Consider the following 11,476-nt stretch of genomic DNA (forward strand, 5'->3'; position numbering starts at 1 on the left):
AGATGAACATTCGACCACAAAAAAGGATTTTGATAATTTCCTACAAAATGAATAAAACCAGATATAAGCAGAATATCGATTTGTAAATAACAGAAGAAACCAAAAAACACAAATTACCAAAGAAATAATGAATATGAAAATAAATTATCCATTTGTAGAAGTAATTTTTTTAAATAGAGAAAAGATAAAGACTGATTTATAAGATAAAAAAGAAACAATGAGGATTCATCAAGAGATGAAAAAACTATACAAGAAGTAAGCAAAATTTAAAGAGAGAGAATGAACTTATAAACCCTTTCCACATAATCCAATGTGTTTTGTGAAATAAAATTGAAGAGTAGAAATCTTCATAATTGGGGAAGAGGCAGGCGGAGTATAGGGAGAGAATGTGTGATGTGTATTATTGTGAACGTGGATGAACAGCAGAGGTATGATAATAGCTAGAGTTTTGCAGAAAAGGAGGATGTGAGAGAATAGGAAAGATGGCGAAAGGGAGGGAATGAAATTGAGGGAATGAAAGGGGAGGTCTCAACTCAACAAGGGCAGGTTTCCCACTAAAAATCACTCCCAGGGTGTAAGAGGTTTATTCTGGGGATAAGAAATAGGGCCTTAAAGTGGATTTAATCTAGAGGGTATGGGACATTGGGAGATAATCTCCTCAGACAGTGTTGTACATTCATGGGAAAACATACTGCCTCAGGAGAAAGGAAATAGGAGCTGTTAGGTGTGACTGGCATCCTTAAACATGGAATAGGGAGGAAGATAGACCAGAGCTTTTGCAGCATGGCTAATGAGAAGGAGGCTGATTATGGGAAAGAAAGGAAGTAGAATTGGACCACGTAATTTGTATGCAGGATAGTTTTTACCCTATCAACAAACATTTATTAAGCACCTTCTATGTAGCAAGCACTCTGTTAAGTGCTGTGGATACAAATAAAAGCAGCAATAACAACAACCACAATCCCTGCTCTCAAAGAGTTAACAGTTTACATAGAAAAAAATGTACAAATAAGATATGTACAGGATAAATTGGGAGTAGCTTCAGGGGAAAGGCACAATTTTAAGGTAGGACTTGTTTGGGGGGAGGGAAGTATATGTTTAGTTCTATTTTGGGCACATTAATTTTAGATGTTTATGGGAAATATAGTTCAGGATGTCTAATAGACAGCTGGAGATTGGAGATTGGAGATTAGGAGAGAGGTTAGGGTGGGATAAGTAGAGTTGAGAATCATCAGCATAGAGATAATAATTGAATACACTGGAGTTGATGAGATTACCAAGTAAAATAGTATAGAGGGGAAAAAAAGAGGTCCTGGGACAGAGTCCGAGAGGATATCCATGGTTTGTAGGCATGAACTGGATCCATATAGCAAAAGAGACTGAAAAGGGGTAATTGTACAGGCAGGAAGGAGGACCAGGAGAAATCAATGTAGAAAAATCTAGGGAGAAGAGAGTTTCAAGGAGAAGAAATGAAGGTGACTAACAGTTTTAAAGGCTACAGAGAGATCAACAAGCATGAGGACTGAGAAAAGGTCATTAAATTTGGCAATTAAGAGATCATTAGTAATTTGGAGAGAACAGTTTCAATTATATAATGAGGTCAAAAGCCAGAATGCAAAGAGTTGAAAGAGGGAGAGAAAAGGAAGTGAAGGCATCTATTATAGATGACCTTCTCAAGAGTTTAGTTACAAATAGGAGGAGATATATGAGGCAACAGTTAGCAGGGATAGATAATTGAGTGAAAAGGTTTTTAAAAAATTTTTTATTTAGAAAATAGGTTGTGCAGTAGGGAAGCAACTAGTAGATTGAGAAAGATGAAAAATTAGTGAGAGAGTAGGGATGATAGAGGGAGCAATCTTCTGGAAAAGAAGGGATACAATGGGGTGCTTTGTGCAAAGAGAATGGCCACATCTTTGTGTGAGAAAGGGGTGAAAGAAGAGATAGCAGTGGAAGGCATCTGAGTGAAGTTAGATGACAAGAAGGGGAGAAGAGGGAACTCTTAGTGAATGACCTCAGTTTTTTTCAGTGAAACATGAGGAAAGATTTTCAACTGAAAGGGTTGGGAGGAGTGAGACCCATGGGAGGTTTGAGGAGGGATGAAAAGGCATGGAAATGGCACAGTGGTGAGTGGGATAGTGATTTAATTAGGGAAGTATAATAGGATCACATTATTATAGTGAAGGCCCAGCTGAGATTATGTTACATAAATTTGTAGTGTACCTAGATAGTTCAGTTTCCTCATTTTCTCCTGGTTCTTTCAGCAGCATGTTAGTAGGAACAAAGGCAGCAGAGGGTGGGAGTAATCTAAGGCTGAGGTTTAGCAGGGAAAGATTGGCAATAGGATAAAGGGTTAAGGGACTTGAGGGAAGAGGACAGTGTAGAGTTGAACTGATTGGCTAAAGAGTAAAGATTGGGAAAGAGAGGAAGTACAGCCAGTACAGGGGTGATGGCCTGGGAAAGAACTGAGAGTGGAGAGACTGGAGGTAATGATGAGGATGAAGAATAGTCCTTGGGGTTGCAAAGTAGAGAGAGATAGACTGACAACAGATTGTGATGAAAAACAGCTTTTATCCACATTATTCCTCTTATGAATTGATACTTTTAATAATGAAGCATAATGAAAAAAAAGAGACAATAGAGCAAGATGTGATAAAGGTGATAAGAAACTGGTTAGAAAACAGAGCTCTAAACTACCACTTCAGAAGCTTTAGCCCCATAATGAACACAGAGAGATTAAAGAAGGAACAAATGAGGATATATACTATGAATTAGGAAATAAAAGTTCAGAATAGATAGGAAAAGAATAGAATTAAGACCACAAAGCAAAGAAATTCAACTTAGAAAAAAAGTACAAAAAGCAAACAAGGAAAATGATTTGGGTGGAGAAAAAAAGATTTTGGACTGACTACTTAAATTAGAAGAAAAAAAGATGGAAAAAATAGAAAACTAACAAAAGGAAGAAATTAATAATATGTTTAAAAAAAACCCCAAACTGAGGAAAGAGGTTAAAGAAGAACAAGAAGAAAGTAATGTGGAATAGAGAGGCTGTAGGAATTTGATTACAACAAAGACGTTTAAGCACAATTGATGTGATCTTACTTAAAAGAGGAAGAGGGGAAAGCTTTTTTTTTAAAAAGCAATCAGAGATAAAAAAAAAAGAAAAACATAGACCTCTCATAACACTGAATGGATTAAACAATCCAATAAAATGAAAAAAAGTGATAGAATTGATAAGAAAACAAAACCCTATAATCCATTGCTTATAAGGAAATGAATTTAAGAAAAAAAAAGACATATCAAAAGTAAATAATGAGAGGTTGGAACAAAATTTTTTACATATCAGCTATATACCTCCCCCACTCTGAAATTTCAATCATGCTATTAGACAAAGCAAAAACAAAAATTCACAATATCCATGATGATAATCAAGTAAATTATATTATACTGAAAGGAAACATAAACCATGAATTAATATAATTATTAAACTTATATGAACCAAATGGCCTAGAGGAAATTCATAGAGGAAAAAATAATTGAAATGGAAATGGAAATGGAAAAAGACATAGTAACACAATAATAGTAGACTTTAATTTTTCTCCCTTAAAACTAGACAATTCTAACAAAAAGATAAGTAAAAGGAAACTAAAAAAATCCTTTGGAGGGATAAAATATTTATGACACCTCTTGAATAGGACTAATAAAGATATACATATTACTTAACTCCACATGGAAGTTTTTCAAAAGTAGGCCATATGTCAAGGCACAGAGTAATGGCAAATAAAATATGAAAAAAAGAGAAATATTTACCATCCTTTCCACACCATAAAAAAGCAAAAGTGACAATCAATTCAAGGAGCATAGCAAAAGACAGACCTAAATGTTGATTTGATGAAGTCCTAAGCAAAATTTGGTCAAATAACAAATCATAAAATCAATAACTATGTGAAAGACAAAGAAAATTATATGACAATAAACCAAAATTTCTGGGACTCTTCTAAACTAGATATCAGATGAAAAATTATGTTCTTAAAAAAAGCATTAATGAAACAGAAAAGATACTGATTAATGAATTGTAATTTTTAAAATTAGATAGGCAACAAGTAAATTAATTTTAATGAGAACAAAGAGAAAATCTTGAAAATTAGAAGAGAAATAAGTAAATTGGAAACAAAAAAGACCATGGAACTGGTAAAAAAGAATAAAAGTTCTTTTTAAAAAGTAATAAAATTGAGAGGATTCAAGATGGCAGAGTAGGTCAGAAAATTTCAAACTCTCAAGATTTTACCCCCAAAAGAGATGAAATAGTGCCTCATGGAAAATATTGAGCAATGAAAATAAACATGAGTAGGGGCCAAACAGGAGGTCAACTGGGACAATTGGAAAAGATCTCAACAAAAATGAGGTTTGGTCTGTGTGAAGAGTAAATACCTCCAGGCTAGGTCCTAGGTTGCTTAAACTACAAGCTGAAAGCCCTGGGGTTAGTTGGATTGAGTGGATGCCTGGGCCCCAGACACAGGAACTTTTATCTCTTGGACAATGAGGAATATTGTGTGTCTGAGTTGGGAAAATCAAGTGAACCTCTGCTGACAAAGAACCCCAGATCCAGGTGTGTTGTGGAGACACTGTTAGGAGTTGAGAAGAAGCTAGCACAAGTCTGGTGAGTGCAGAAGCAGTGGGGTGGGGACTCCACTAGCTGTGGGCACTTACAGAAGTATAGAGATCTTGGTTCTAGTTCTAGGCCAGAGGGGAGAACTGAAGGAGGATCTGAGGCTAGAGGCACCATCCACCATACCCCGGGAATAGAGGTGATTATAAAAACTAAGCTACTACAAATCAATCAATCAATTAATTAATCTATTTATTTATTTATTTACATTCCTTTTAAATATATTTTCACATTAGTCATGTCATAAGGAAGAATTATAACCAATAGGAGGAACTACAAGAAAGAAGAAGCAAAACAAAACAGAAAAAAAAAGAGCAAATAGTATGCTTCAATCTGCATTTAAACTCCATAGTTCTTTCTCTGGATGAGGATATCATTTTTCATCATGAAACTTTTGGAGATGTATTAGATCCTTGCATTACTGAGAAGGGCTGTCTATCAATATTAGTCATCACACAACGTGGCTGTTACTGTGTACAGTGTTCTCCTAGTTCTGCTCACTTTACTCAGCATCACTCCATACAAGTCTTTCCAGGTTTTTCTGAGGTCCACTTGCTCATCATTTCTTATAGCACAAGAGTCTTCCATTACATTCATATACCACAGCTTATTCAGTCATTCCCCAATTGATGGACATCCCCTCAATTTCCAATTCTTTGCCACAACAGAAAGAGTTGCTATAAATATTTTTGTACATGTGGGTCCTTTTCCCATTTATGATCTCTTTGGGATACAGCCCTAGAGGTCCTATTACTGGGTCAAAGGGTATGCACATTTTTATAGCCCTTTGGGCATAGTTCCAAATTGCTCTCCAAAATGGTTGAATCAGTTCACAACTCCACCAACAATGCATTAGTGTTCCAATTTTCCCACGTCTTCTCCAACATTTTTCATTTTCTTGTTTTGTCATGTTGGCCAATCTGATGTGGTACCTCAGAGTTGTTTTGATTTGTATTTCTCTAATCAATAGTGATTTAGAGCATTTTTTCATATGACTATAGATAGCTTTAATTTCTTCATATGAGAACTGCCTGTTCATATCTTTTGCTCATTTATCAATTGGGGAATGACTCGCATTCTTATAAATTTGAATCATTTTAAGGCAAGCTCTATTTATTCCTATATTCTCTAGTGCTTTTAATATGAATAGGTGCTATACTTTGTCAAAAAGCTTTTTTTCTGCATCTTTTGAGGTAATTATGTGATGTCTATTGGTTTTGTTATTGATATGGTCAATAATGCTAATAGTTTTCCTACTGTTGAGCCAGCCCTACATTCTTGGTGTAAATCCCACCTGATTATAGTGTATTATCCTTGTGATAAGATGCTGTAATCTCTTTGATAATATTTTATTTAAAAGTTTTGCATCAATATTCATTGGGGAAATTGGTCTATAATTTTTTTTTTCTCAGTTTTAGCTCTTCCTAGTTTAGGTATCAGCACCATATGTCATAAAAGGAAGTTATCAGAACCCCTTCAATTATTTTTACAAATAGTTTATATAGTATTGGAATTAATTGTTCTTCAGATATTTGGTAGAATTCACTTGTACTTTATTTTCTCTTCTGTTAATCTAGGAAATTTATATTTTGGTAAATATTCATCCATTTCACTTAGACTGTCAGATTTAGTGGCATAATGTTGGGCAAAATAGCTCCTAATTGTTCCTTTAATTTCCTTTTCATTGGTGGTGAATATACCCTTTTCATTTTTCATACTGATAATTTGGTTTGGTATACACATATACACATACACACATATATGTATATACATATATTTGTGTGTATGTGTGTATGTATATATATATATATATATATATATATATATATATATATGCAGAGAGAGAGAGAGAGAGAGAGAGAGAATACCCTAAGTACTGCTTTGGCTGCATTCCATAAATTTTGATATGTTGTCTCACTATTGTCATTATTGTTATTCTCTTTGATGAAGTTATTGTTTTTGTGTTTCTATTGTTCTATTGTTGTTTGACCCACTCATTCTTCAGGATTAGATTACTTAATTTCCAATTAATTTTTAGTCTATCTTTCCATGGCCTTTTTACATGTGATTTTTATTGCATCATGATTTGAAAAAGATGCATTTAATATTTCTGTCTTTCTGCATTGGATTGTGAGGTTTTCATGCCCTGATACATGGTCAAGTTTTGTGTAGGTGCTATGTACCACTGAGAAAAAGGTGTATTTGTTTATATTCCCATTCAGTTTTCTGCAGAGGTCTATGATATCTAACTTTTCTAAAATTCTCTTTACCTCCTTGACTTCTTCCTTGTTTGTTTTATGGCTAGATTTATATAGTTCTGAGAGAGGGAGGTTGAGGTCCTTCACTAGTATAGTTTTGCTGTCTATTTCTTCCTGTAACTCATTTAAATTCTCTAAGAATTTGGATGGTATATTACTTGGTGCATTTAGTGTTTAGTATTGATTCATTCATTATCTATGGTACCCTTTTGCAAAATGCAGTTTCCTTCCTTGTCTCTTTTAATTACATCAATTTTTGTTTTTGTTTTGTCTGAGATCAGGGTTGCTACCCTTGCTTTTTTTTTAAACTTCATTTAAAGCATTTATTTTATTTGTCCATGAAGGATATGTTCTGCTCAAGCCTTTTACCTTTACTCTGTGTGTGTCTCTCTGCTTCAAATGTGTTTGTTGCTAACAATGTATTGTAGGATTTGGGTTTTTAGTCCACTCTGATATTCACTTTCATTTTATAGGAAAGTTCATACCATTCACATTCACAGTTATGATTACTAGCTGTGTATTTCCCTCTATCCTATTTCTCCCACTTTTCATACTTTTCTCTCTCCTTTTACCCTGTCCCTCCTCACTAATGTTTTGCTTCTGATCACTGTCTCCCCCAATTCACCCTCCCTTCTATCATCCTTCCTTTCTTTTCTTTCCCCTTTCCCCTCCTATTTTTGCCCTCCCTTCTATCAGTTTCTCCCATCCCTTTTCTTTTACCTTTCCCCTCCTACTTCACTATAGGGTAAGACATATTTCTATACCCAGCTGAGTGTCTATATTATTCCCTCTTTTAGCCAAATCCAAATGAGAGTAAGGTTTAAACAATGTTTATACCTCCCTTTCCCCCCTATACTGTAATATGTTCTTCATACCTCTTCATGCGATATAATTTACCCCATTCTGCCTCTCTCCTTTTCTCCCAGTACAATCCTTTTTTCACCCCTTAATTAGTTTTTTGTGTCATCACATCAAAGTCAACTTATACCCACACCCTCTAAGTATACTTCTAACTGCCCTCATAGAGATACAGTTCTTAAGAGTTACAAGTATCATATTCCCATGTAGGGATGTAAACAGTTTTACTTTTTGGAATACCATGTTTTATGCTTCTCTTGAGTCTTGTATTTGGAGATCACATTTTCTTTTCAGCTCTGGTCTTTTCATCAGAAAAGTTTGAAAGTCCATTATTTCATTGAATGTCAGTCTTTTCCCCTGAAAGATTATGCTCACTTTTGCTGTGTAGTTGATTCTTGGTTATAGTACAAGCTCTTTTGCCTTCCAGAATATCATATTCCAAGCCCTCTGTTCCTTTAATGTAGAAACTACTAAGTTCTGTGTACTCTTGACTGTCACTCCTTGATATCTGAATTGTTTCTGGCTGCTTGAAGTACTTTCTGCTTGACCTAATAATTTTGGAATTTGGCTACAATATTCCTTGGTGTTTTCAATTTGGGATCTCTTCAGAATTGGTGGATTCTCTTGATGACTATTTTATCCTCTGGTTCTAGGGACTCAGGGAAGTTTTCCTTGATAATTTCTTGAAAGATGCTGTCCATGCTCTTTTTTTTTTTCATCATGGCTTTCAGGTAGTACAATAATTCTTATATTATGTCTCCTGAATCTATTTTCCAGATCAGTTTATTTTTCTAGTGAGGTATTTTACATTTTCTTCTATTTTTTTCATTCTTTTGATTTTTTTTGATTGATTCTTGATGTCTCATTAAATCATTAACTTCCACTTGCTCAATTCTAATTTTTAGGGAATTACTTTCTTTATTTAGCTTTTGTGCCTCCTTTTCCATTTAGCCAATTCTACTTTTTTTTGGGGGGGTAGGCAATGGGGTTAAGTGACTTGCTCAGGGTCACACAGCTAGTTAAGTATTATGTGTCTGAGGCCAGGTTTGAACTCAGGTCCCCCTGATTCCAGGGCCAGTGCTCTATCCACTGTACCACCTAGCTGCCCCAGCCAATTCTACTTTTAAAGAAATTGTTTTCTTCACTAGATATTTTCCATTTGGCCAATTCTATTTTTTAAGGAATTGTTTCCTTAAGTCAGTTTTTGTGCTTCCTTTTCCAAGCTATTGACATCCAAAACACTCAGGCTATGGAAGAGCTCAAAGAGGATTTTAAAAATCAAGTAAGAGAGAGAGAGGAAAAACTGAAAAGAGAAATTTTCATATTTCAAGTTTCATATTCTCCTAGTCATCTAAGCTTGCAACCTGGGCATCACCCTCAACTCCTCACTATCTCAACCCCTGTTATCCAGTCTGTTGCTATGGCCTGTTGATTTCACCTTTGCAACATATTCCATTCAGCTGCTAAAATGATTTTCCTAACACAGGTCTAGCCATGTTACTCATATTGAATAAAACTCCAGTGGTTCCATGTCACCTCTAGGATCAAGAACAAAATCTTTTGTTTGGTATTCAAAGCCCTTTATAACCTGTCACCAGTGTTCTTATACCTTATTCCTTTGGTCTAGTGAAACTGACCTCCTTGTTCCTCTAACAAGACACTATCTCTCAGCTACAAGCATTTTCTCTGGCTGTTCTCCATGCCTGGAATGCTCTCCATCTATATCCACTGGCTTCCCTGGCTTCTTTCAAGTCCCAACTAAAATTCCACATTCTACAGGAAACCTTTCTCAACTCTTCTTACCTATAGTGCTTTACCTTTCTTATTTCTTCTTTTTCCTGTACATAGCTTGTTTATACATACTTGTTTTCTTGTTGTCTCCCAACTAGATTGTGAGCCCCTTTAAAGGAGGGTCTGTCTTTTGTCTTTTTTTTTTTAATCTTCAGTGCCAGGCACCGTAGTAGGAGCTTAATAAATATTGATTGATTGATTGACTAGGAAATAATTCTCTCCTTATAAATGTCACCTGCCAAGTTTAAAGCAATTCAACAGAAATTAAATTTGGGCTAATATCTCAGGCAACATTCCACCTTCTGGAATTTTTGCTACAGGTACTCAATCTTTTTATAAACAGAATTAAGATTCAAAATGTTTAATATGGATGTGTCAGAATTTAATTAAACACAACTCTCAGTTCCTTAAGCAACTGGATGGTCCTTTACAGGCTTACTTGCCTATTTCATTTTTTTTTTCACTTTTTAAAAAAATTTTTATTAATTTATTTTGATTTATCACTTCCACATGCTTTTGAGTTGAAAGTTTTTCTCCCACTTCCTCCCCCTCCTCCCCAAGATGGCACACAATCTGATATGGGCTTTACATTTACATTCTTATTAAACATATTTTCACATTAGTGAAGTTGTAAGTAAAAATTAAAGCCAGTAGGAGGAACCATCAGAAAGATGAAACAAAACTCAACAGAAGGTAAAAATAAGTGATAGTGATTCGACTTCCATAGGTCTTTTTTTGGATGTGGACAGCATTTTCCATCCTGAGGCCTATGGAGATGTCCTAGATCCTTGTAATGCTGAGAAGGGTTCAGACTAACAATATTAGTCATCGTGTAACATGGCTGTTATTGTGTACAAAGTCCTCTTGGTTCTGCTCACTTCACTCAGCATCAGACCATAGAAGTCTTTCCAGGTTTTTCTGAAGTCAGCCTGTTCATCATTTCTTATAGCACAATAGTATTCCATTACATTCATATACCACAACTCGCTCAGCCATTCCCTGATTGATGGTCATCTTCTCAATTTCCAATTCTTTGCCACCACAAAAAGAGCTGCTATGAATATTTTTGTACATGTGGGTCCTTTTCCCATTTGTTTGATCTCTTTGGGATATAGCCCTAGAAGTGCTATTTATTGCTGGATCAAAGGGTATCACATTTTTGTAGCCCTTTGGGCATAGTTCCAAATTGTTTTCCAAAACGGTTGGATCATTTCACAACTCCACCAACAGTGTATTAGTGTTCCAATTTTCCCACATCTTCTCCAACATTAATCATTTTCCTGTTTTGTCATGATGGCCAATCTGATAGGTGTGATGTGGTACCTCAGAGCTGTTTGGATTTGCATTTCTCTAATCAATAACGATTTAGAGCATTTTTTCATATGTCTATAGATGGCTTTAATTTCTTCATCTGAGAACTATCTGTTCATATCCTTTGACTATTTATCAATTGGGAAATGGCTTGTGTTCTTATAAATTTGTCCTAATTCTCTATGTATTTTAGAAATGAGGCCTCTATCAGAGAGACTGGTTGTAGAAGTTCTTTCCCAATTTTCTACCTTCCTTCTAATCTTAGTTGCATTGGCTTTGTTTGTGCAAAAACTTTTCAATTTAATGTAATCAAAATTATCCATTTTGCTTTTCAAAATGTTCTCTATCTCCTGTTTGGTCATGAATTCTTCTATTCTCCATAGATCTGATAGGTAAACTATTCCTTGTTCTCCCAGTTTACTTATGGTATCAGCCTTTATATCTAAGTCATGAACCCATTTTGACTTTATTTTGTTATATGGTGTGAGATTTGGGTCTATGCCTAGTTTCTGCCATACTCTTTTCCAGTTTTCCCAGCAATTTTTTTCAAAGAGTGAGTTCTTATCCCAGAAGCTGGGGTCTTTGGGTTTAT

The 11,476-nt window shown here is 35.1% G+C and overlaps 1 pseudogene; it reads left to right on the plus strand.

Annotated features, from left to right (window-relative positions):
* Positions 1-415: 415 nt before the first annotated feature.
* Positions 416-11,476, plus strand: part of LOC110199885 (ubiquitin-protein ligase E3C-like) — a 28,353-nt pseudogene continuing 17,292 nt past the window's right edge.

Source organism: Phascolarctos cinereus, unplaced genomic scaffold, assembly GCF_003287225.1.
Source record: "Phascolarctos cinereus isolate Bilbo 61053 unplaced genomic scaffold, phaCin_HiC Scaffold_3;HRSCAF=262, whole genome shotgun sequence".
Taxonomy (NCBI): Eukaryota; Metazoa; Chordata; class Mammalia; order Diprotodontia; family Phascolarctidae; genus Phascolarctos; species Phascolarctos cinereus.